The sequence below is a fragment of the Spinacia oleracea genome, chromosome 5 (genome assembly GCF_020520425.1).
Source record: "Spinacia oleracea cultivar Varoflay chromosome 5, BTI_SOV_V1, whole genome shotgun sequence".
NCBI lineage: Eukaryota > Viridiplantae > Streptophyta > Magnoliopsida > Caryophyllales > Amaranthaceae > Spinacia > Spinacia oleracea.
The window spans coordinates 61032684-61055850 of NC_079491.1; the positions used below are offsets into that span (position 1 = coordinate 61032684).

Consider the following 23167-nt stretch of genomic DNA (forward strand, 5'->3'; position numbering starts at 1 on the left):
ACAACCTAAAGTTGGTTTCCCTCCTAAAATATTGGACACGTCATCATCACTTGCCACCTAAACAAGGATTTCATTTTTTTTCAAAAAACCCTTAACCCTTCTCTTCTCTGTACCGTGTTTCAATTCCTCTCTCCTCCATTACTGCTGCTTCAACCACAATTGTACTGGTTCATGACATCATCAGCGATTTTCTTATGGAAATAGGTGACTTCATCCACGCGCATTCAAATTTCGTCTCTAAAATCGTACAATTGAAGGTGAACTTACGAACCTTAGCGTTTTTGTTCCTTTTTTGGTAAATTTTGAATTTTGGGCTTCCTTGATGGTCAGTTCGTAAAAACCCGAGCTGTTGCAATAATATAGTTTTTTTTTATGTTATGGGATGTTGGTTATTGTGGTCTTGTTGAAAATTTAGAAAGAAAAAAAAACCTTGAATTTGAAGAAGATCCAGATCCAACAGGCAATTGCTTTACCCCAGCCATAGCAATTGCTGATTATTTTTGATGAACTTCGAATGGAGAGGTATGACCGTATGAGGGGTCGACAATGGTGGAGAAGAGGTAGAAGAGAAATAATGGAGAGGAGTGCAGAGATGAAGCAGAAAATCGCAGAGGAGAGAGGAACGGAAATTAAAATAGCAATTAAAGAAAATAAGGGGAAAAAATATAAAAAATTATAATTGTTATATGCCACGTAAGGGTGAATACCGCCTATAGCAGGTTAGTAACTTGTTAGGCTTAATAATAGTAGTTGGGTCATAAAGGTTGGATTATTTAGAAATATCGCATAGGTAGGCTTAATTAAAGAAAATCGGGCAAAGGTTGGATTAATAATTACAAATTTTCCTTAATTAAATTCGAAAAGAAAAAGAACGTACTTAATTCACATAAACGAAAAGTTTCAGTAAATAAGTTAATTTCGAACTTAAATAAGAAATATTAATATGCTTTCAAACAAAATAAAATGAATTTGGTCCCCCAAAAAAAAGTACGCATTTTTTGAATGATATAATAAGTAGGAGTTCAATTCTAGGAAATTCGTTTTAGGAAACTAGCTAGTTTAGGCGCCTAAAAATTATTGAAGTAAAACCATAAGCTTCTAGATACCACTTTGTAACACCCCGACAATTCTCCATTTTCTAAAATAACCTTTTTATAAACATAACCATAAAGAATTATCAAAGTATTATCGCCCGTGTGAAAACGTAACGGCTTATTCAGAATTTTGCAGCGGAAACATAAAACTAACTTTTAGGTTTATAAATAATCGATTACAGATTTAATCCCAAAAACCAATCAACGAAAATAAGGAAATGTAAATAGCACGACAAGTTTTAAGTCCAAATTAACAAACCCAAGTCACTTAGCAAAACAAAATAAATGCAAGCTCTCTAATCCCGATCCCAATGATGCCTTCATATTCAAACCTGTAGATGGACAATGCTTATTGATCCTTAGAGACTGCTCACCAAAATGGGTCATCACAGGATCAATAAGGCATAGCCATGATCAACACACACAAACAAAGCACGTAATCAGCAAAGCTGAGTACTACATACTAAAACATTAATAATCCTAACATGATTCTATTAAACGAACAATCCTAACATGATGCTAATAAAACATAAGTAAGGGCAAACAAAACATATTAATTTGAAGACCACACTTGACTAGAATAGGCTAGACTGGACTAGACTTTTATAACAATAACATTATTTTAATTGAAATAGTCAATGGACCGAGTTGCTACTAGAAGTCTTCACTAAGGAAGACGAGGTACGGGCGCGACTCCGTAACCCCAATGACCTGCGATATCTAGGAACGTTTGACTGAAATAGGACCGGTGATCAATCCGGCCCCGGGAAAAGCCTTAGGCGACCTATGACCCCAACTCCTGATTGTCCGTCACTTTAGACGTGCACAGTTTAAAGCTATTGCTACTTAGTTTCACTTTACATGATTTACAGATTAAAACTTTTTTATGACTCAACAATCACATAAGTCATACAATCAACAATTATTCACAACTATTTTTATCTTGGAATTAAGTAAGTGATCACAAAGGTATCAATCAAGATTTATTCCAATTAAATTCAACCTTTCCTTTAATACTGATCAACCCCTCTATATGGGTATAAGGTTTCAACTTACTAAACAAGGTCCTCGGCCCTCATAAAGTAGTGAAAAGCTAAAAGGGAACAACGATCAATTGATCTAAACCTATATATATATATATATATATATATATATATATATATATATATATATAAAATAATCTAGTGTTCCCAACTAACATGTTTGCATCAATCAACCATACTAACATGTTATAATTCTCATAACGAAATATATGTTCAACATGTTCATCCAACAATATTAAACATGTAAATTTCAACATAACCAAGTTCATCAACAATTCAACATGGTTTCAATCATAGACACATCTCCAAGCACACAGGTATGTACGTACCTTGTGTAAACAAACTGCGAGACCACTTTAATAATTCAAAAGTCGCCTAAAGAGAATTCTCCGCCTAAAACAACCAACAAATAATCCCAATCAATTTCTAATCATTTGCAACCATAATAAAGCATTCTAAATGCATCCTAAACAAATTTAGAACCTTCCCCAATATCAAAACTTGAATATTTGATTTCCTATCATCATAAATATCGAATTAGTGATTGAAATTCGTTGAAAACTCTGAAAATTCTGAAAATTCTAACTAAATCATAAAAACGTATAATTTAAATTCAATAACATAATTTAAATTATTAAAACTTAATTAAATTCATTAATTAGTTTAGGGTTTAAAGAAATAACCAAATAAAGATTCAAGGGAGTGCTGGCCGGCGGCAAGGGAGGCGCGGCAGCGGCGGTGGCGGCTGGGCGCAGAGCGAAGGTGGTCGCGTTCGGTGGTCGAACGGTGGTGGTTTTTGCTGGTGACGAGAGAGGAAGAAACAACGAGTGCAGGAAGCCGACGACTATGCAGGTGGGCGGCACAACTTGGAAGAGCACGACGAGTGTGCTAGTGGTGCTCGGTGGTGGCTGACCCGAGAAACAAAGCAACGAGGTGAGGAGGAGCGAAAAAGAAAAAAAACAAAAGAAAGAAAAAGAGAAACGTAAGGGAAGAAGGAGGAGGAGGATGGCGAGGAGTACCGTATAGAGGGGGCCGGCGGCGCATGCGGCGGCGGTCCGGCGTGGCTGTGCGATGACTGCAAGGAGAGAAGCGAGGTTGAGGGTTTTGGCTGGTTCACGTAAAGGAATAGGAGGGAAGATAGTTTTTGTTGTTTTGTTTGTTTTACGTGAAATTGAAAGAGAAGTGAATAAAGAGATTTCGGTTTTATTATTTGGGCTTCACCCAATTGGGCAAGAATTAGGATTTAGTTTTATAATTTGAATCCAAAACCGATTAAGATTGCTTTCAAAAATTAAAACATTTTCGTAATTCAAATTCTTTTCAAAATAAAATTCAATTTTTTTTTTTGATTTCGTAAATTCTTAAAATATTTAAAATGCATTTGAATAAATAAATACACATTAAATATGTATATTTATTACTAAAATTCACCAATATAATTTAAATATAAGTAATTTTTCGTTAATCTATATTAATAAACTTTTTAAATATACGGGGAATTACACTACCCCCTTAAAAGACACGAGTTACGACCCCGTAACTCAACTAACCTCGGGAAAAAGCTCAGGATATTTCTTTCTCATTTTGTCCTCCGTTTTTCAAGTTGCTTCCTCATATTCTTGATTAGACCACAACACTTTGACAATTTTCACATCTTTAGTACGTGTAATACGCACTTTACTATCCAGGATTTTGACAGGTCTTTCCTCGAAAGTTAAACTTTGGTCTGATTCTATGGTCTCCGGTTGCAACACATTCGACTTATCCAAAACATATTTCCTTAACTGAGATATGTGGAATACATTATGCACTCTATGCAAGTCCATAGGCAAGGCTAGTCTATAGGCTACCTTTCCAATTCTTTCTAAGATTTCATATGGGCCTATGTACTTAGGGCTTAACTTCCCTTTCTTTCCAAATCTCATGACACCTTTCATTGGTGACACTTTGAGCAACACCTTATCACCTATGTTGAACTCTTCATCCCTACATTTCAAGTCCGCATAACTCTTTTAGCGATCATGCGCCGCTTGAATTTTCGATTGGATGGTTCGGATTTGGTTCATGCTGTCCTCTATCATTTGAGGTCCCAACACTACGGTTTCACTAATGTCATTCCAACAGAGGGGACTTCTACACTTCCGTCCATACAGGGCCTCAAATGGTGCCATCCCTATACTAGCATGATAGCTATTGTTATATGAAAACTCAATCAAATCCAGGCTATCTTCCCAACTTCCTTTGAAATCGATAACGCATGCTGGAAGCATGTCCTCAAGGTTTTGGATGGTTCTCTCAGTTTGTCCATCTGTGGCTGGGTGGAAGACTGTACTCATTTTCAATGTCGTACCAAAGCTCTTCTGCACACTTTTCCAGAAATTCGAAAGAAACCTTGAATCCCTATCTGATACGATATCCTTAGGAACTCCATGTAACCTCACAACATTCTTTATGTAAGCTTTAGCAAGTTGTTCCATTTTCCAGGTTTTCTTCATTGGTATAAACACTGCTGACTTGGTCAACCTATCTACCACAGCCCAAATTGTATCATTTTCGGTTTTCGACTTAGGCAAACAAGTGACGAAGTCCATAGAAATACAGTCCCATTTGCAGCTTGGAATCTCCAAAGGTTGGACCTTTCCTTGAGGTCTCCTGTGCTCTATCTTAACCTTCTGACAAATCAGGCATCTAGCCACAAATTCGGCCACCTCATTCTTCATCCTTGGCCACCAATAGATCTTTTTCAAATCTTTATATAACTTGTCACCACCTGGGTGCACAGAATATGGCGTATTGTGCCCTTCCTTCATCAATTTCTCCTTCAATTCTCCACACTTTTGAGGCACGCACCACCTGCCTTTGTACCTCAAACTTCCATCATCATGGATTCTGAAATCTAATTCCTTACCTTGCAAAATCTTTTCCTTGATTCGCTCCAACTTCACACCACCAGCCTGATTCTCCCTAATCTCATCAAATATTGACGGCTGGATAGTTAACGTATTCATCATTCCCTCAAGCCACCATTCACTATTTCAAGATTCAAACGCTGCATGTCCTTACACAGCTCGTTAGCAACTACTAACGCGTTAACACCATGACTTGATTTCCTACTCAAGGCATCCGCAACTACATTGGATTTTCCTTCATGGTACTGAATATCCAAAACATAGTCCTTGATTAAATCCAACCACCTCCGTTGGCGCATATTCGGGTCCTTTTGTGTGAAAATGTACTTTAAACTCTTAGGATCCGTGAATATCCTACATTTCACACCATACAGATAGTGTCTCCATATCTTTAATGAAAACACTATGGCGGCTAGCTATAAATCATGGGTAGGGCAATTGGATTCATATGGCTTCAACTGCCTCGACGCATACGCAATAACCTTTTCGTTCTGCATCAATACACACCCTAAACCATTCTTAGAGGCATCACTATATACATCATAGGTACCATTTTCATCTGGTAAGGTTAACACTAGCGCGGTTGTCAATCACGTCTTCAAGGCTTGGAACGCCTTCTCACACTGGTCATTCCATTCAAACTTTGCTTCCTTCTTCATCAAGGTTGTCATTGGCTTGGCTATCCTAGAAAAGTCTTGCATAAAGCGTCTATAGTAGCCAGCTAATCCCAAAAAACTTCGAATGTCAGTCACACTCTTGGGTGTGGGCCATTCACTAATAGCTTTGATCTTAGCAGGGTCTACTGCCACTCCTTCTTTAGACACAAAATGTCCCAAAAATGCAACTCTTTCCAACCAAAACTCACACTTTGAGAACTTGGCATACAACTGGTTATCTCTTAGGGTACTGAACACAGATCTCAAGTGTTCAGTGTGATCTTCTTCACTCTTTGAATACACTAGGATGTCATCTATAAAAACCACTACAAACTTGTCCAAATAGGCATGGAACACACGGTTCATTAAGTCCATAAATAGTGCGGGTGCATTGGTTAACCCAAAAGGCATAACAGTGAACTCATAATGTTCGTGTCTAGTCCTGAATGCGGTCTTTGGTATATCGTGATCAGCGATTCTCAATTGATGATAACCCGAGCGCAAATCGATCTTTGAAAAGATTCCTTCTCCTTTCAGTTGATCAAATAGGTCCTCTATCCTGGATACTTATTCTTGATCGTGATCTTATTGAGTTCCCTGTAGTCTATACAGAGCCTCATACTTCCATCATTCTTCTTCACAAACAAGACTGGTGCTCCCCAAGGCGATGCGCTTGGCCTAATCTAACCTTTCTCCAATAGATCCTCCAACTGGCCTTTCAACTCATTCATTTCTGCTGGAGCCATTCGATATGGTGCGTTCGAGATAGGCGCAGTTCCAGGCACTAAGTCTATGGTAAAGTCAATAGGTCGATTGGGAGGCATCGCCAGGATCTCTGCCGAAAACACATCGAGGAATTCATTCACTACTGCAATGTCCTCACGTTGATCTTTGATTACATGCTCTAGGTTTCCCACATTGCATAAGAAGACTGGGTTCCTTTACCAACTAGCTTCACGAGTTCCATTTCCGTGATAATCCCTATGTTCTTAGGCTTACCAAAACGACGATACGACATTACTTTTCCTAAGCTAGACCTCAAGTGAACCTTCTACTTCTCACAATCTATTTTGGCTTTGAACATGGCCAACCAGTCCATTCCTAGGATTACATCTAGCTCTCCTAACTCAAACTCGATTAGGTTAGATAAGAATACGGTCTTGGCTATGGTCAAAGGCACATCTCTATGGATTTTGGTACACTTCACTATGCTACCAGTAGGTATGACTATAGCTACTTCAATTGCTTCAGGCTTTTTCAAACCTAATTTCTCCAAAGCGTCTACTGAGATAAACAAATATGTTGCACCAGAATCAAATAGAACTTTAACTAAAATGGAGTTAATAGAGAAAGTACCTGCTATGACGTCAGAGGAAGTCTCCTCTTCTTGCCTAATATAACATTCAGCTTCCCTTGGGCAACTCCTTTGTTATAGCCACCTCCATTGGTGTTTCCATTGTTGTTTTGGTTCCCATTGTGCTGTTGATTTCCTCCAGGCTTTCCATGGTTCTGGTGATTTCCATTGCTATTACTATTGTTACCACCTTGGTAATTCCTTTGGTTTCCACCTCAATTTCCTCCATTTCGGTTCTGATTATTCCGATTATTGTTCTGGTGGTTACCTTGGTTAGGCTTCCCATTCTTAGAATAGCATTCGCACTCCCTATGTCCTAACTTCTGACAGAATCTACAAGTCACTAGGTTTCCGTCACACTCCTTTCCAGGGTGATTCATGTTACAGCGCCTACAGTCGTAGGTCCTTACTCCATTCCTTCCAGGCTGATTTCCACCACCTTGGTTGTTGCGGTTTCCACCATTGTTAGCTCTAAACTGGAAATTCCCATTCCCTTTGTGCTTCTTAAAATTTCCTTGGTTCTGTTGGTTACTCCCTTGATTCGAGTTCCCAACATCCTTTCTTTTCTCAGTACTTCCATTCTTCAGTTCCTTTGTTGTAACCCATACAGGTGAGCAGCTTTTTCGTACAGGGTGTCTAATAAGGTAAATGTCTCTCCAGACAACAACAATTGTAAGTCCATGGTCAATCCATTCTCAAATCTTTGAGCCCTGAGTTCTTCCGTTGCCACCACTTCAGGTGCAAACCTAAACAACTCTATGAACTTAGAATAGTATTCCGTTACAGACAAACCCTCCATTTTGAGGTCGATGAACTCCTGCGCCTTTTGCTTCTTCAGATAAGTTGGGTAAAACTTGTTCCTCAACGCGGTTTTAAATGCTTCCCACCCAAAGTTAGGTGTGGCTCTAAGGGTATTCTCACATCGTTGCCACCATAAATCAGCTTCACCTCTAAGGTAGTACACATCACTGTTTACCCTAAGGTTTTCGGGGCAGTTCACAGCTACGATAAGCTTATCAAATTCTCTCAACCAGTTTTCAAGCACACTTGGTTCAATCTCTCCGCTATACAGTGGAGGCTTGCTTTGAGCTATTTTCTTAAATATTTCCCCAGTCGGATCATGCACTGGGTTGGCTCTAGTTTGAGCTAGGTCTCGAACTACCTTAGCTAGTTGTCTAACCACTTCAGAAATCTCTTGGTTAGCCATATCCCTTCTCCTGAATAGAATAAAAGAAAGTCTTTAATATTGGTTGGACACGACATTACTAAGGCACTAGTTCGACAACGAACCCACTCACAACAAGAACACAGACCACACGTGCCCTAGGGGAGTTGGCGCCACTTTGGGGCCTTCTCTCCCACCTATTCGATGCATGTAATTTTAGATGGTTGCTACTTTGACCACCTTGCACATAAAGTTTCATTGAAGAAATAACAATTAATCCCTTTGCGATACCCACGAAACTTAGAATTGAAAATTGAACTTAAGAGATAATGAAAAGGAAATTCTATGCTTTTATTAATGCTTCAATGATAAAGTCTTACATCCATCAATGATATAACTTTTATTTCTCCAAACTATAATAGACCTAATAACCATAAGTAGTAGCTTTGCCACTTTATTATTCAACAAAATAAATAACTAAGGATTACATTACTCTAAAGACTAATGTCATCACGACGATCATTTCTTTCCTTGTATTGCTCTGGAGCAAAGTCTTGATCATTAGGATCATCCAAGTCTTCTTCCGGATCAAATTCTTCATCCATAGCCTCATCTTCCTGTTGTGGCTCACTATCAACCACATTATTCTCTTCAAGCTCATCCTCAGATCCACTAGATATCTCAATTGTTGGTTCAGGAACTACAGGATTAGGATTTTCAATCTCCACTACATCATCATCATCCTCGTCATATCATTAGCTTGCTCATCATGGATCATGCCATCTTCACCATCACTTTCTACTCCTCCATAGCCCATACCTAGACCCGCAGAGTATTTCCCATCCCCATAGCTATTCTCCGCAACCTCTAAGATAGTAGTGAGAACCTCAGTATCATACTTCCACCTACCATCTCCAGTCCCATATTTGTACCAATTAGGGGTACCATCATTATAGTGCATATCACTGAACTTGTTCTTAAGGTCTATGTAAGGGTTCTTATGGGGCAAACAATGAATAACCATACTAGCCATCATATCCTTATGCTTAAGATGGGGCATAGCCTTGGTTGAAGCAAAATAGTTGCAAGCAAACACGATCTTCTGGACATACATATGAGGAGGCTCGTTATCCAGCTTCTCTAGGTATTCTAGACTTGAGAACTTAGAAGGTAGCATCTTAATTCCTGAAAATTCACAACTAGAAAGTCTTACTGACGTGTTCCCATAGAAATTCCAACCCAAAAAGGATACAATAAATAGTTTGTGGAGCCATACAATTTCAATGCACACGTATATGCTCAACATGATTTATGATGCAAATAATCATACAAGGCAAGATAAGGCATGGTTAACACACATACATGGCAATTATTAGCTCACATAATCACATAAAATGCATTCTTATTAATTCGAATTTATTTCGAAAATTTCCAATAATTAAGGATTTCGAAAAAAATTTGATTAAATTAAATAAAAATCCAAGCTTTTCAACTTGTTTCAAATGACCCAAAATAATTGATATTTGATCTTTAAAATATTGAGCACTCAAAATAATACGTTTTGACTTTAGGAAAAATAATATTTTAAAAATCCTAAAGTTCCGCATTAGTCTCCGATTACCACTTTGTAGTATTGCTTAAAACAAAGAAGGAATGAAACTAAGCTCTAGTATACCACTTTGTAGTATTACTTACTACAAAGTAGCCTTAAGCTCTGATACCACTTTGTAACACCCTAATAATTCCTTGCTTTTATAAAACCATTTTCCAACTTAAAATAAAGAAATTACTAAAGTATTACCGCCACCGTGATAACGGTTAAGGCTATTACCAGAATTACGCAGCGGAATTTAATGTCAACTAACTTTTCAAAAACATAAATAATAAATTATCGAGGCCTCCTACAAGTTGGAACCATACCGGCCCAAAAACCAAAGTATTAAAAGTTCAACAAATTCAAAACATAATTAAAGTATAGATAAAATAGTTTTAAAGTACGAAAGCATGCAACTCTCTCAATCATCCCAAGCCACATGATTTCGATTGTACTTCGATCTACCAACCTGCTATATTTTTCTACTCCCCAACAATGCAAGTGCAAATGATGGATCATCATAGGGTCATTAAGGCAAAGGCCATGACCAAAAGACACAAAGCACGTAGTCAGCAAAAAGCTGAATACTTACAAGGCTAGAGTGAAATAAAACTATAAACATGCATCACTCACTAAGTACTAATCAACATGCAAAAGCCATTTAATAATCAACACGTAAATCATGAATACAAGACTCGACTTTTGACTCGACTCTTTACTCACAATTTAATTTAGAATAAGCTTCGAACGGGCCAAAAGAATATTCCATAAAGGAAGGGTGTTGGGAGCCCACCAAACACCATAATAAATAATAAAATATCGGAGCATACCGAGTGTCGGGCCATACCGACGGAATTCCAGCGCATAATATGAATGAAACAACGTCTTGTATCATTAGTAGGAGATCAAGCTTTCCGGCAAGTCTCCCCCCATTGTTCATACTCAAGGTATATACATTCCAAGAGTTTTGAAGCTTGTTCTGGTTGCACTTTAATTTTATTAATATTTTATTAAGGCGAACTCGAGACTTGAACACACTTACATACATACAATTAATAAACGACAACCAAAATGATCTCATTTTAATCTTTTAGGACTTGTGATCAACAAAGCAAGACAAAGTGAAATTACTACCAGGTTCCTTCTCACAAAAGTGAGATTCCACATCATGCCTATTAACATGAGGGTTGTGCCCTTGCACGACAAATTCTAATTCATTTCATACACAATATTCCCAACTGAACCCTACATGTGCGGTGGCTTACGTGAGCTAACCCTTCACATGTGGTAAAATAAATATAATAGTACAACGTGGTACGAATAATTGGCTCAAAAGTATGCTAGACATCCCGTACAATAGCATAACAATAAATAATTCATCCCTTGCATGTGAAACCAAACCATACATGCATATATATTGAACAACATGATTGACAATGAAATCCATACTCATAATAATCCCAACATGCTTGTTCAACCAATAATTCAATAATTCCAATATAATAATTCACATGATCGTTCATCAAAACAAATATGAATCCACATAATATAATTCACATCAACAACTGTCATGTAATGTCCTTGAAAAATAGTGTGGTCGCCCTAGACTTGTACGTACCTTGAATACCTAAGCGTAGGGGCCACTTTGCAAAAACGAGCACTCACTTAGAAATCACCTCCTATCATCAAAATACTGAAACTTTAATTATTTTCATGTTCATTAAATTTCCAGCAACTTTATAAAATATTAAACCTTGTTTAAACTTTAGAATTCAATCGTTCTTTAATAAAATAATCGTCTCAATTTGCAAAACTAATCCCTAGTATGAAAACATACTTTTTCCGTCCTTAAAATCAATAAAAATCAACGCTTTAAGCCTTTATATAAATCTGAAAATATAATTGATTATCATAATTAAATTCATCACCTAATTATGCTAATCAATTGACCCATTAGGTCTAGGTTAAAACCCTAACTTGAAATTCTCAATAAAACCAATTTAACATCATAAAAATCAATTCCTTATTAAATAAACGAATCTGAAAATTCATATGCTTTTATAATTAAAATACGCCTCATGAATCAAAACATATAAATCCTCAAAGTACGGTGTCCATAACCGATTCCCAGCATTTTAATTATTAAAAACAATAATAGTAATATAATTTAAAATACGGAATTGAAATAGAATAGGTAAGGAAGAAGAGAATTATACCAATCCGGCCTATAGCACGGAACAACCACGAAAATTATGATTGGGTGAAAGAATTGAACGAACGAACGAACAAAACACACACAGATACTCGACGTGTGGGCGCGCGGCAAAGGGGCGGCGAGCAAGGCACAACAGAGCCGGGCGCTGTGCGCGAGGAAGAGACGAGAGAGCAGGGACGCGCGCGCGCTGGGCGCGGGGGTGTGCGCGCTGGGCGAGAAGGGCAGTATCAAAGCAGGGCGAGAGGGGCAGCAAGCAGAGCAGCAACGCAGGGAACTCGAGTGCGCGCTGCAGGCTGCGAGGCAAGAGAGGGAGTGGGCGAGCGAGAGGCAGCGACGAGCGAGCACGAAGGCACGAGGCTGCTCGTGCTGTGCGGGGCTGCGGGCCGGACAAGAGGGAGAGGAGAAGTGTGGAGCAAGAAAAGTAAGAGGGGTTTATGAAAACTAAGGGGGGTTATTTAATGAGGAGAGTCCTATTTATAGGCTCTCATATCCTTAGTGGGCTAGGCTTGGCAATTTGACATTGGGCTTAGCATTTAAATGGTTGGGCTAGCCTTAAGTTTAGAATTAAATTTTTTGATTGGGCTTGATTAATAAAACGAGTTGGACTTTTCATTTAAAACCCAAACCTTTTAAAATTACTTGCGCCCCATTAAATTTCCCGACTCGAAAATTAAATTCGTTTCGTAATTAATTAAAATAATAAATATTCTAATTAATTAAATACATTAAAATAATATTTAAATGCGAAATAAATTATAAAAATAATAAAATTCTTTATAAATATAATAAAATATATTTATAAATATTATAAAATTACGAGGTATTACAGCTGGGCCTAGCGCTTGCGTTGGCGTTGCGTCTCGCAAACTCGTTCGTCGATCGTTCGAACGTCGCGCTTCCTATTTGTTTTCCGATTCCGGAATTCGTTTCCGTTTCGAAAAAATATTTAATATTTCCGATTTGAACAAATATTTAATATTTCCGTTTCCTGAATTTATTTTCGATTCCGACAATATTTCCGATTCCGGCAATATTTCCGTTTCCGACAGTATTTCCGATTCCGGCAGTATTTCCATTTCCGATAATATTTTCCAATACGTACCATGTTTATGTTTCCGACAACATCTACGACTCTGATAATATTTATATTTCCGTCATGATCCATATTTCTGTTTCCGGCAATATCATCATTTCCGGAACATTCTATATGTTGCCTTTTGACGATTTCAGCTACCACTGGAACCGAGATCCGTCGTTTCCTAATGTTCATAAATAGAGTATTTAATGGATAATATATATTCACTCAAATACTTGTTTCCTTTCGCGTACTATTTGTGTGACCCTACGGGTTAAGTCAAGAGTAAGTTGTGGATTAATATTATTAATTCCACTTGAACTGAAGCAGCCTCTAGCTAGGCATTCAGCTCACTTGATCTCACTGAATTATTATTTTAATCAATTAATACTGAACCACATTTATTAGACTTAGCATTGAATGCATACTTGGACCAAGTGCATTATTTCCTTCAGTCTCCCACTTGTCCTTAGGGACAAGTGTGCATTGCCTAATTCCTTCATCGCTTGATGCTTGCTCATGAACATAAGGTAAGAGTAGTCATCCTTATTATGTCCAGAGGTATTTCTCGATTTCAGAGTTCAACTAATCAAATAAACAGATAATCATAGCCTATGATTCATCTGAGCACGGCCATGCATTTTTCAGTTTCTAGCTCTCCGAGTGGCCTGGTACAACTTTTAGCATCTCATCCCGATTTATGGGAGGACAATCCCAATCTTGTGATCTTGAGGTTAGACTTCGTTTGATAGGTGATTACCTGAGCGTTGTCGTTATAGTCTCCCTTTACGGTGCGACGCTTGACAACGTCAAAGTAACCAGTTCTCAAACAAATAATCTCAAATCACTCAGGTATTGAGGATTAGTGTCTAGTAATGTAATGAAATTTACTTATGACAGATTTTCATCTCTTACAATAAAGTTTCATAGGTCTTTCCGATACTAATCTTCTCAAGTAAGTATCTATGCAAATGATTGCGACATTGCCATGTGCACATAGTTCAAGAAACATAACTACTAGTCATCTTGCATTCTAGTCGTCTAGCGTTTTCTATGCGTCCACCTTTATAGAAAACTTCCGACCAGGGACCATTTTCAACTTTTGACATTCAAGTTCACTTGATAGACATTTCTTAGTCATAGGACTGGTCCTGACATTCTATCTTGAATATATCGTCAAATTGAAAGGACTCATCATTTAATAAACCACAAAATTAAATGGAAAAATGAATTCTATTCATTTATATGAATGGTTAACCAAAACATTTTACAAAGTATATTAAACTATAAAACTTTAAAATATTTGTTAAGGACATCAAAGCCATTCTCCAACATGCTTGATTCCCATAGTTGCAATGTGCGAGTTGTGCTTCGCTTGCGGCAGAGGTTTAGTTAATGGATCTGAGATATTTTCGTCAGTTCCAATATTTCTTATCTCGACTTCTTTTCTTTCAACGAAGTCTCGTAGAAGGTGAAATCTACGAAGTACATGCTTGACTCTCTGGTGGTGTCTAGGCTCCTTTGCCTGTGCAATAGCTCCGTTATTGTCACAATATAGAGTTATTGGTCCTTTGATAAAGGGGACTACACCAAGTTCACCTATGAACTTCCTTAGCCAAATAGATTCCTTTGCTGCTTCATGTGCAGCAATGTACTCCGCTTCGGTTGTAGAATCCGCAATGGTGCTCTGCTTAACACTTTTCCAGCTTACTGCACCTCCGTTGAGGCAGAAGACAAACCCAGACTGTGATCTGAAATCATCTTTGTCGGTTTGGAAACTTGCGTCCATATTGCCTTTAACAATTAATTCATCATCGTCACCATAGACCAGGAAATCATCCTTGTGCCTTTTCAGGTGCTTCAGAATATTCTTGGCGGCAGTCCAATGTGCCGCTTCTGGGTCTGACTGGTATCTGCTCGTAGCACTGAGTGCATACGCAACATCCGGGCGTGTACATATCATAGCATACACCACTGAACCAATAAATGATGCACATGGAACTACTAGAAAAAGGACCTATAGCAACGCCAAATAAAGCAACAGTTTTTACACCGTTGCAATAGATAATCTATAGTAACATTATTTCACATGTGAAGATATCTTCATTTGGGTTTAATAAAAGCGTTGTTATAGTTGAGAAAAAGGCAACGGTTACTTGTTTTTTAATATTTTTCTTAGCTACTGCGACGATTTCTACCCATGAAGATATTTTTCTTTTCTTTGGAATTTCCCTTAACCTAAAATCCCCCAAACTTTTCATTTTCTAATTTGATTTTTCACATTCTGCCACTAGCCCACCACAACCCCCTCAGTCTCATCTAAACTTTCTCTCATATTCAATTCTTCGCTAAACCTAATGTGAATTAAATTAGGGTTTCAATTTTGTTAACCAATCACTTTCTATCTCCTCCAATGTCGTCAATGGTGGACAATTCAATCCCACTTTCACCACCATCCCCGTTAACGGCGTCGGCAGTAGCTATTAGGGCCGGTCAATCAGTGATCCCAGTCGTGCACAAGCTTTAGACATAGTCGCCCAACTTGAGTGGTTCCGCAAGTTTTCGTCGGAGAAAGCCAAAGCAGCGGAAACGATTGTTCTCGAAGCTCTCGTCGCTGCGGTATCTCGCCACCAGGGTCCAGATTAAGAGGAGTGGGGAGAGTTCTTGTATCTTTCGAAAGCGATTTTAATGATATTCAGAGGGAAATTCAGGTGATCTATATTCCCTTTTTGTTATTTGTATGAAATTTAGATATTTCTTTGTGAGAAAAGGAAGATTTGATTTCTAATTTTAGAAGTGTTGATGGAAAATTATTATTCATTCATGCCTTCATGGGTACTTTGAGAACTCTGATGCTTAATTTTGAATTAGAATTTGTTAGAATCGTATGAGCTGCGAAGGATATTTAGTGGAAAAGGAGTTCAATTTAATGTTTGAAGATGGTAATCTCCTTGCTTTTGAGTTAGTGTTTTCGTGGTTTGTAGGGCTTTCTTTATCATGTACACAACTTGTATACTAATAGTTGAGAGCTTACTGAAAATGCAGGACATAACTCATATAGATCATATGACCTTTACTAGCTTGAGAATACGATATTTGAATTTCCTTTTCTGTGCAAATGTGCAACATAACACGAGTAGCCGATAAACACAAAACACCCTAAAATTTTATATGAGAAAAATTTCAGACTTTTGAAGAAATTCCTCCATAATATTGTTCAAATTATGAGTTGTACCATGCAGTGTTTTCAGGTTATGGAATTATTATGAGAACATGGAGGTCAAATTTCTAAACACTATATCTGCTTTCTACTAAATCAGCGAGCGAAGCCGAGCTATCGGCTGAGTTGCCCACCACCATTGGTGACCTCGCAATATAATGTTTGTAGATGATAATCTTGATACAAGTTATATACAGTATATAATCTTAGACTGTATTTTTTTCTTCTGATTCTTGTTCATCAGAGAAGAAGTCATGCTTTTTAATTATAAAAGAACACAACCCAAATTCAAAGAGTCCTAGGATTCCCTAAGAAAACATGGGTGAGCTCATAAGCAATCATTTTGGTAAGACAACGTTGGAGTATTCATCTTTGAATTGGGGCTTATTTCAGTATAGTATATTTGTTACCCTTTTTCTTTCTTTTTTATTGAGACCTTACTTGTTGCCTGTTGATTTTTTCTGGTTACACAAGCACAAATTCATGCCCAGGCTTGCCTTTAGAAACATATACTTCGTATTAGAAATATATTCTAAATGCATAGTTGACCAATATAACACTCAAAGTAACGGCGAATGGACAAAGTATATCATATACTTTGTACTAAATATGTTTTCATGTTGTAAATTTTAAGTAGGGTGTAGTACTTAAACAACCAAGTTTGATTGTTCTTGCTAGTTTTCCTTGTATACTGAAATATCTGATAGGGAGAGTTTATAACAGACCTGGATATATAAGGTCTTGCTACTAAACATGGTAATATTGAATCAACCAGTTGGTCCGGTGTCATAACCTAGAACCCAAAATGATACCCAAAATGAACTTGTATGTTGAAAATAACGAAGATATTGTTCACTAGAGATATGCTCGGATGCTCATAACCCAAATCGGCTTTCTACCTGCCACTAATATCACGACATTGGGCTTTCCCAATCTTTGAATCGATTGAGATTTCTGCTGGAAGAGATCGACTTGAATAGAATTAATAATATCTTGAATCAAAAATGTCAGTTACATAACTTGGGTCATATGAGTAGTTTAATTTTAATTTTTTTCCTTTAGTTCACTGAATTGTTTGACTGTTGTGGTATATAATTTTTCTATGTTATTTAAGATTTGAATTGAATTATATAATATTATAAAGTTGATGATTTATACATGGATCCGTCTCCAAATATTAAATCTGGTATGTGGGACAGCAGGACCTCTGTTGGTTGTTGTTGGATGCTTAGTTTTCCCCTTCATATGGAGTGTGCATGTGGTGATGTGCTTTAGGTGGTTACGTTACTGCTGCTTTAGGGGAATACTGGGTGTTTCCAGCAAGGTCAGGGGAAAAACTAGCAGAACCTGCTCCTTGTTTTTCTTATGTTCAGTTTAGAGGGACTGCCTGTTGTGTAGAGATAAGCTATCTGGTTGTTAGCAGTTGCTCCTGTTTGTTCAGTTCTGTTTTGTTCTTAAAAGTAGAAGTAAAACAATTAGACTCCAAATTACTCATGGTGCTGCTCCTATTATAACTCAGGTGTATATTATGATCCCATGATCACCAAAATACACAGTTCAAACAATATATCGCAGGAGTTGGTCTTGCTACAAAACTCTATAAAACTAGTTATCTGAAACCTCGTGTGATGTTGCAATGCATCCACCTAACCCTCTGCCATTACAGACATATGCAAGGAGAAACAAAAAGAAGCTGCCACTAGGGGACAACAAGGAAGTAGAGATGGCAGAGGCCACAACCGTTACAAAGTAAAGGAGCCACTCTAAATGGGGGATGCAGCCTGCAGTCTAGTTAAAACAATTTGTCTTGTTTGAGCTGCCCTTGTGTCTAGTTACTTTTCTTTTATTACGTTTGTCTCTTACTGAGAATTGTATTCAAATAGGAGAGGGAGTAGAACCTGGGAATCATCTTGAGAATATTGTGGAAATTGTGAGAGTTTGAGGCCTCTCGAAAGCCTCTAGGTCCTCTGTTTTGTAAAAGCTTCCTATTAATGCAAATCATTCAACCTTTCCACCACTTTTGTGTTAGTTCAGTCACAGGGAATAGCTGATTCATTGCAGATGTTGGTATAGTGCTGCTAGTACTTAAGTGTAGAAGTTGAGCACGGTGTAACATGTATCGGAATGCAGGATGGCTTAAGTATGAAAGAGCCACAACATGTCTCTTCTTGTTAGCCTGACAACCTACACTTACTGATATGCTGATTTCTGAAAGAGCCTGACAACCTTTTAGAACTGCTGCTGCATGCTGATTTCTGCTATAAGAACTTGCTTTGCAGTAGAGAGCATAGAAGGGAATCAGATAGCCATATTTCCAATGAAATTGTTCAAAGCAGAGAAGAATAAAAGCTTATATTTGCTCATTTATTTGCTCGTAGCTGCCCTTCATGTGCAGTTTTGCTGCTGCTTTATGTTTCTTCCCGTGCAGTCGTTGTGTGGTTTTCATCTGTTGTTTTGCAAAATTGATCATATTATTTCAATTTGAATTACATGCATTAATTTTCCTATTATATTGACTGTTTTTTTTTTGTTTACAGGGTGGTAGATAGAATTGAAGGAGAATGGTAGATAAAAGGATGGCAAGAAGGATGGCAAGAAGGGCATAGATAAAAGGATGGCAAGAAGGGCATAGATTGAAGGGCATAACTCATATGGAGTCTTTTCGACAGCTTTAGACGGAGCTCTATTTAGTGTGAGTGAAGCTGTGTTTAGTGCATGTCCCCAAAATTCTATTGGAAGTTCGGCCTGACCCATCATTGATCGAACCATGTCTAGCAAGGTCCTGTTCCTCCGTTCTGACACACCGTTCCGTTGAGGTGTTCCAGGAGGAGTCAATTCTGACAGAATTCCACATTCTTTCAGATGATCATCAAATTCATAGCTCAGATATTGACCGCATCTATCAGACCGCAGTGCTTTAATCTTCTTGCCTAATTGATTCTCTACTTCACTCTGAAATTCCTTGAATTTGTCAAAAGATTCAGCCTTATGCTTCATTAGGTAGACATAACCATATCTACTGAAGTCATCAGTGAAAATGATAAAGTAGCTGAAACCACCTCTAGCATTTGAACTCATTGGTCCACATACATCTGTATGGATTAAACCTAATAGTTCAGTTGCTCTTTCTCCAACTTTAGATAAAGGTTGCTTTAATTTATCATTTTGCCAAGTAAGCATGATTCGCATTTACCATAATCCTCTAAGCCAAATGGTTCTAGAATTCCTTCCTTTTGAAGTCTTTCTGTACACTTCATGTTTATATGACCCATCATTGATCGAACCATGTCTAGCAAGGTCCTGTTCCTCCGTTCTGACACACCGTTCCGTTGAGGTGTTCCGGGAGGAGACAATTCTGACAGAATTCCACATTCTTTCAGATGGTCATCAAATTCATAGCTCATATATTGACCGCCTCTATCAGACCGCAGTGCTTTAATCTTCTTGCCTAATTGATTCTCTACTTCACTCTGAAATTCCTTGAATTTGTCAAAAGATTCAGACTTATGCTTCATTAGGTAGACATAACCATATCTACTGAAGTCATCAGTGAAAGTGATAAAGTAGCTGAAACTACCTCTAGCATTTGAACTCATTGGTCCACATACATCTGTATGGATTAAACCTAATAGTTCAGTTGCTCTTTCTCCAACTTTAGATAAAGGTTGCTTTGTCATTTTACCAAGTAAGCATGATTCGCATTTACCATAATCCTCTAAGTCAAATGGTTCTAGAATTCCTTCCTTTTGAAGTCTTTCTATGCACTTCATGTTTATATGGCCTAATCGACAATGCCACAGATAGGTGAGATATGAATCATTCTTTTTGGCCTTTTTGGTATTTATGTTATAAACTTGTTTGTCGTGATCTAGTAAATAAAGTCCATTGACTAATCTAGCAGATCCATAAAACATCTCTTTAAAATAAAACGAGCAACTATTGTCTTTTATTAAAAAGGTAAATCCCTCAGCATCTAAGCAAGAAACAGAAATGATGTTTTTAGTAAGACTTGGAACATGGAAACACTCTTCCAGTTCCAAAACTAGCCCAGAGGGCAACGACAAATAATAAGTTCCTACAGCTAATGCAGCAATCCTTGCTCCATTTCCCACTCGTAGGTCGACTTCACCCTTGCTTAACCTTGTACTTCTTCTTAGTCCCTGTGAATTGGAACATAAGTGTGAGACACAACCTGTATTTAATACCCAAGAAGTTGAATTAGCAAGTATACAGTCTATAACGAAAATACCTGAAGATGGAAGGAATGTTCCGTTCTTCTGATCTTCCTTATATTAGGGACATTCTCTCTTGTAATGGCCAATTCCATCACAATAAAGACAGCTTGATGTGGACTTGTCCTGCTTTGTCTTCTTTTTGGGAACTGATTCAGCATTGCCCTTGGAATTTCCACCTTTCTTGAAGGGTCTCCTTTTAGCCATGAGTAAATCTTTGGCTTCACAGTCGAGTACTATTTCAGCATTTTTAACTAGCCGAATAAACTCACATATCGTCTCTTCTCTTGGTTCACTCATGTAGTATTGTCTGAAGCGTCTAAATCCTTCATGAAGTAAATTGAGTAAGACGGAGACAACCATCCTTTCGCGTATTGGTGACACTAGCAGACTCAAGTGATCAAACAATGATAACATGTAGTTCACATGATCCTTAAGTGGCTTACCAACTCTTTGTTTAGTGCGAAGGACTTGAGCATGCGTTTCCTGGACTTCTTGCCTGAAACATCTGTTATGAAAATCAACCTTCAGACCTTTCATTGATTCAATCAACTCATGGACATTTAGGTCTCTTTCTTCCGTGCTTCCACAACAGATATCCCTTAGATGTCCGAGAAGCATATATTGTTCGTAAGCTACAAACCTTCTATGCCAATCGCCAGGGATGTTTCTCAGCATGAGACTCATGACCTTCTAGAGATCCGCATCCCAGGCGGCGTGTCTTTCAGGAGTCATGTCTCTTGCATAATATCTTGGCATGGGGTAGAACAGTGCATACTCAATGCCATTGAGTTTCACTACTTAAACCAGATTGTCTTGCCATTCAAGAAAATTTGTTAGGTTCAACTTGATCATAAGTTCAGAACCCTTGATGGTGTTTTCATTCATAGTTTCTCTTAATAAACTTAAATTCTAGCATTCATGCATAATTCAATATTTATTAAGCATTTTATTCGAGTTTTTGTGTTCCTACATATGTGAATAAAATGAATCCAAGATCCTTAAATCATTGAAGAATTAAGCACATTATGTATTTAGACTCAATTCTAAAATATTTTAGGTAATCAAATCCTTTGCTAATAGTCTAGAAACTACTCTTGGTTGATAGGTAAGTCTAAGAACTTATTAGGTAAACCTATCTCATTTGCCACGACATAAAAGGACTCCTTACTTATATCGTTGAGTTTTACCAAAACTAACATGTACTCACAATTATTTGTGTACCTTACCCCTTTAGGATCAACAAGTAACACCTCGCTATGGAGGAAAACTATTACTTAGATTGATGTAAAGGTTATCCAAGTAAGTGTTATTTTAGCATTACACCTTTTAAATCAATTTTTAAAGTTTGGAACTTAAGGCTCTTACTATGTTGGTTAGATTTTAAGTGAACTAAAATCCTTAATCATGCAACATAATCAAGCCATAATCTCATGCATAATTAAGACATATTTAAAGCAATAAATAACTTAAAGCATGCATAAGATTTAATTGTGATCTAGTATGGCCCGACTTCATCAGAAAGCTTCAACTTCAAACTCCGTCTTTGAAAATGGATTGGAAACTCCGTCTTGAATTTCACCATGGGAGGCGTCGTTTTCTTCAAATAGGATATGCTATAATTAAAAATAATTACAACTATTTGATGGTACGCATACCATATTAAAAATAAAAACATTGGTGCATTAGACCAATTTTACATTCAAATTAATGGTACGCAGACCACATTTTCTATCCTATTTGAGCCATACTAGTCACTTTCCATAACCTGCAAAACAGTACATTTACAATTTACCATACACCCATTCATTTATCAATGAATGGACACATAGCAAATTAGTAGAAAAAATCATGCATCACATAAACATTTGCAACAACTAATCAAAGGTTCCAACAATCTACAAATTATTCAACCTTATTAGTTCTAATCGAGTTGTTTTAACCTTAAAGGAATAAAGACCTAATCAAGAGTTTAATGACTAAAAGCTCCCACTAAAACCAAGAATTTACATGCTTTACAAATTTTAAACATAAAATTGTATTTCCTAGTCCAATCGGAAACTTACAAATTTAATTAAAATTTAAAGCTCACATAAAAATAATTTTAAATCCCTTTATATTATTTTCAGTTGATTAAAAATAATTAATTATAATTTTACCAAGGTTTTAATTTTATTAAAATAATTAGTATAAAACAAATTATAATAATTAAATTAATAAAAATTAAATTCCGAGAAAAATTAAATTAAACTAAAATTGTTTTCAACCGAAAATTAAAAAAACAAAACGAAACAAGTTAATCGGCCAAGGCAAGGCACATGGGCGCAAGGCCCATGCCTCGCCAAGGCTTGCAGCGTTGCAAGAGCCGCCTGCACGTATGGCCTAGGCCATCGCACAGCCAGGCCCTCGCCGGCGCCTATTGGCTCGACGCCATCGCTGGCTGCTGATGCATGCTTGCTTGCTTTGCTCAAATGGCACGAGGGAATCCATCGATGACTCATCGCCATCGCTGTTGGGCACAACGCGGGCTGGCAGACGCGCACGGCTCGGAAGCCATCGCACGCTGCCTCGACGCAAGCAATGCTGGGCGTGTGCAGCGTTGCCCCTTCG

At 37.6% G+C, this 23167-nt stretch overlaps 1 long non-coding RNA gene across 1 annotated transcript; it reads left to right on the forward strand.

Moving 5' to 3' along the window:
* The first annotated feature begins 15229 nt into the window (after positions 1-15229).
* LOC130461263 (uncharacterized) lies at positions 15230-19488 on the forward strand. Its single transcript, XR_008921691.1, has 2 exons — positions 15230-15816; positions 18863-19488. It is a non-coding gene; the product is annotated as an uncharacterized lncRNA (long non-coding RNA).
* Positions 19489-23167: the final 3679 nt, after the last annotated feature.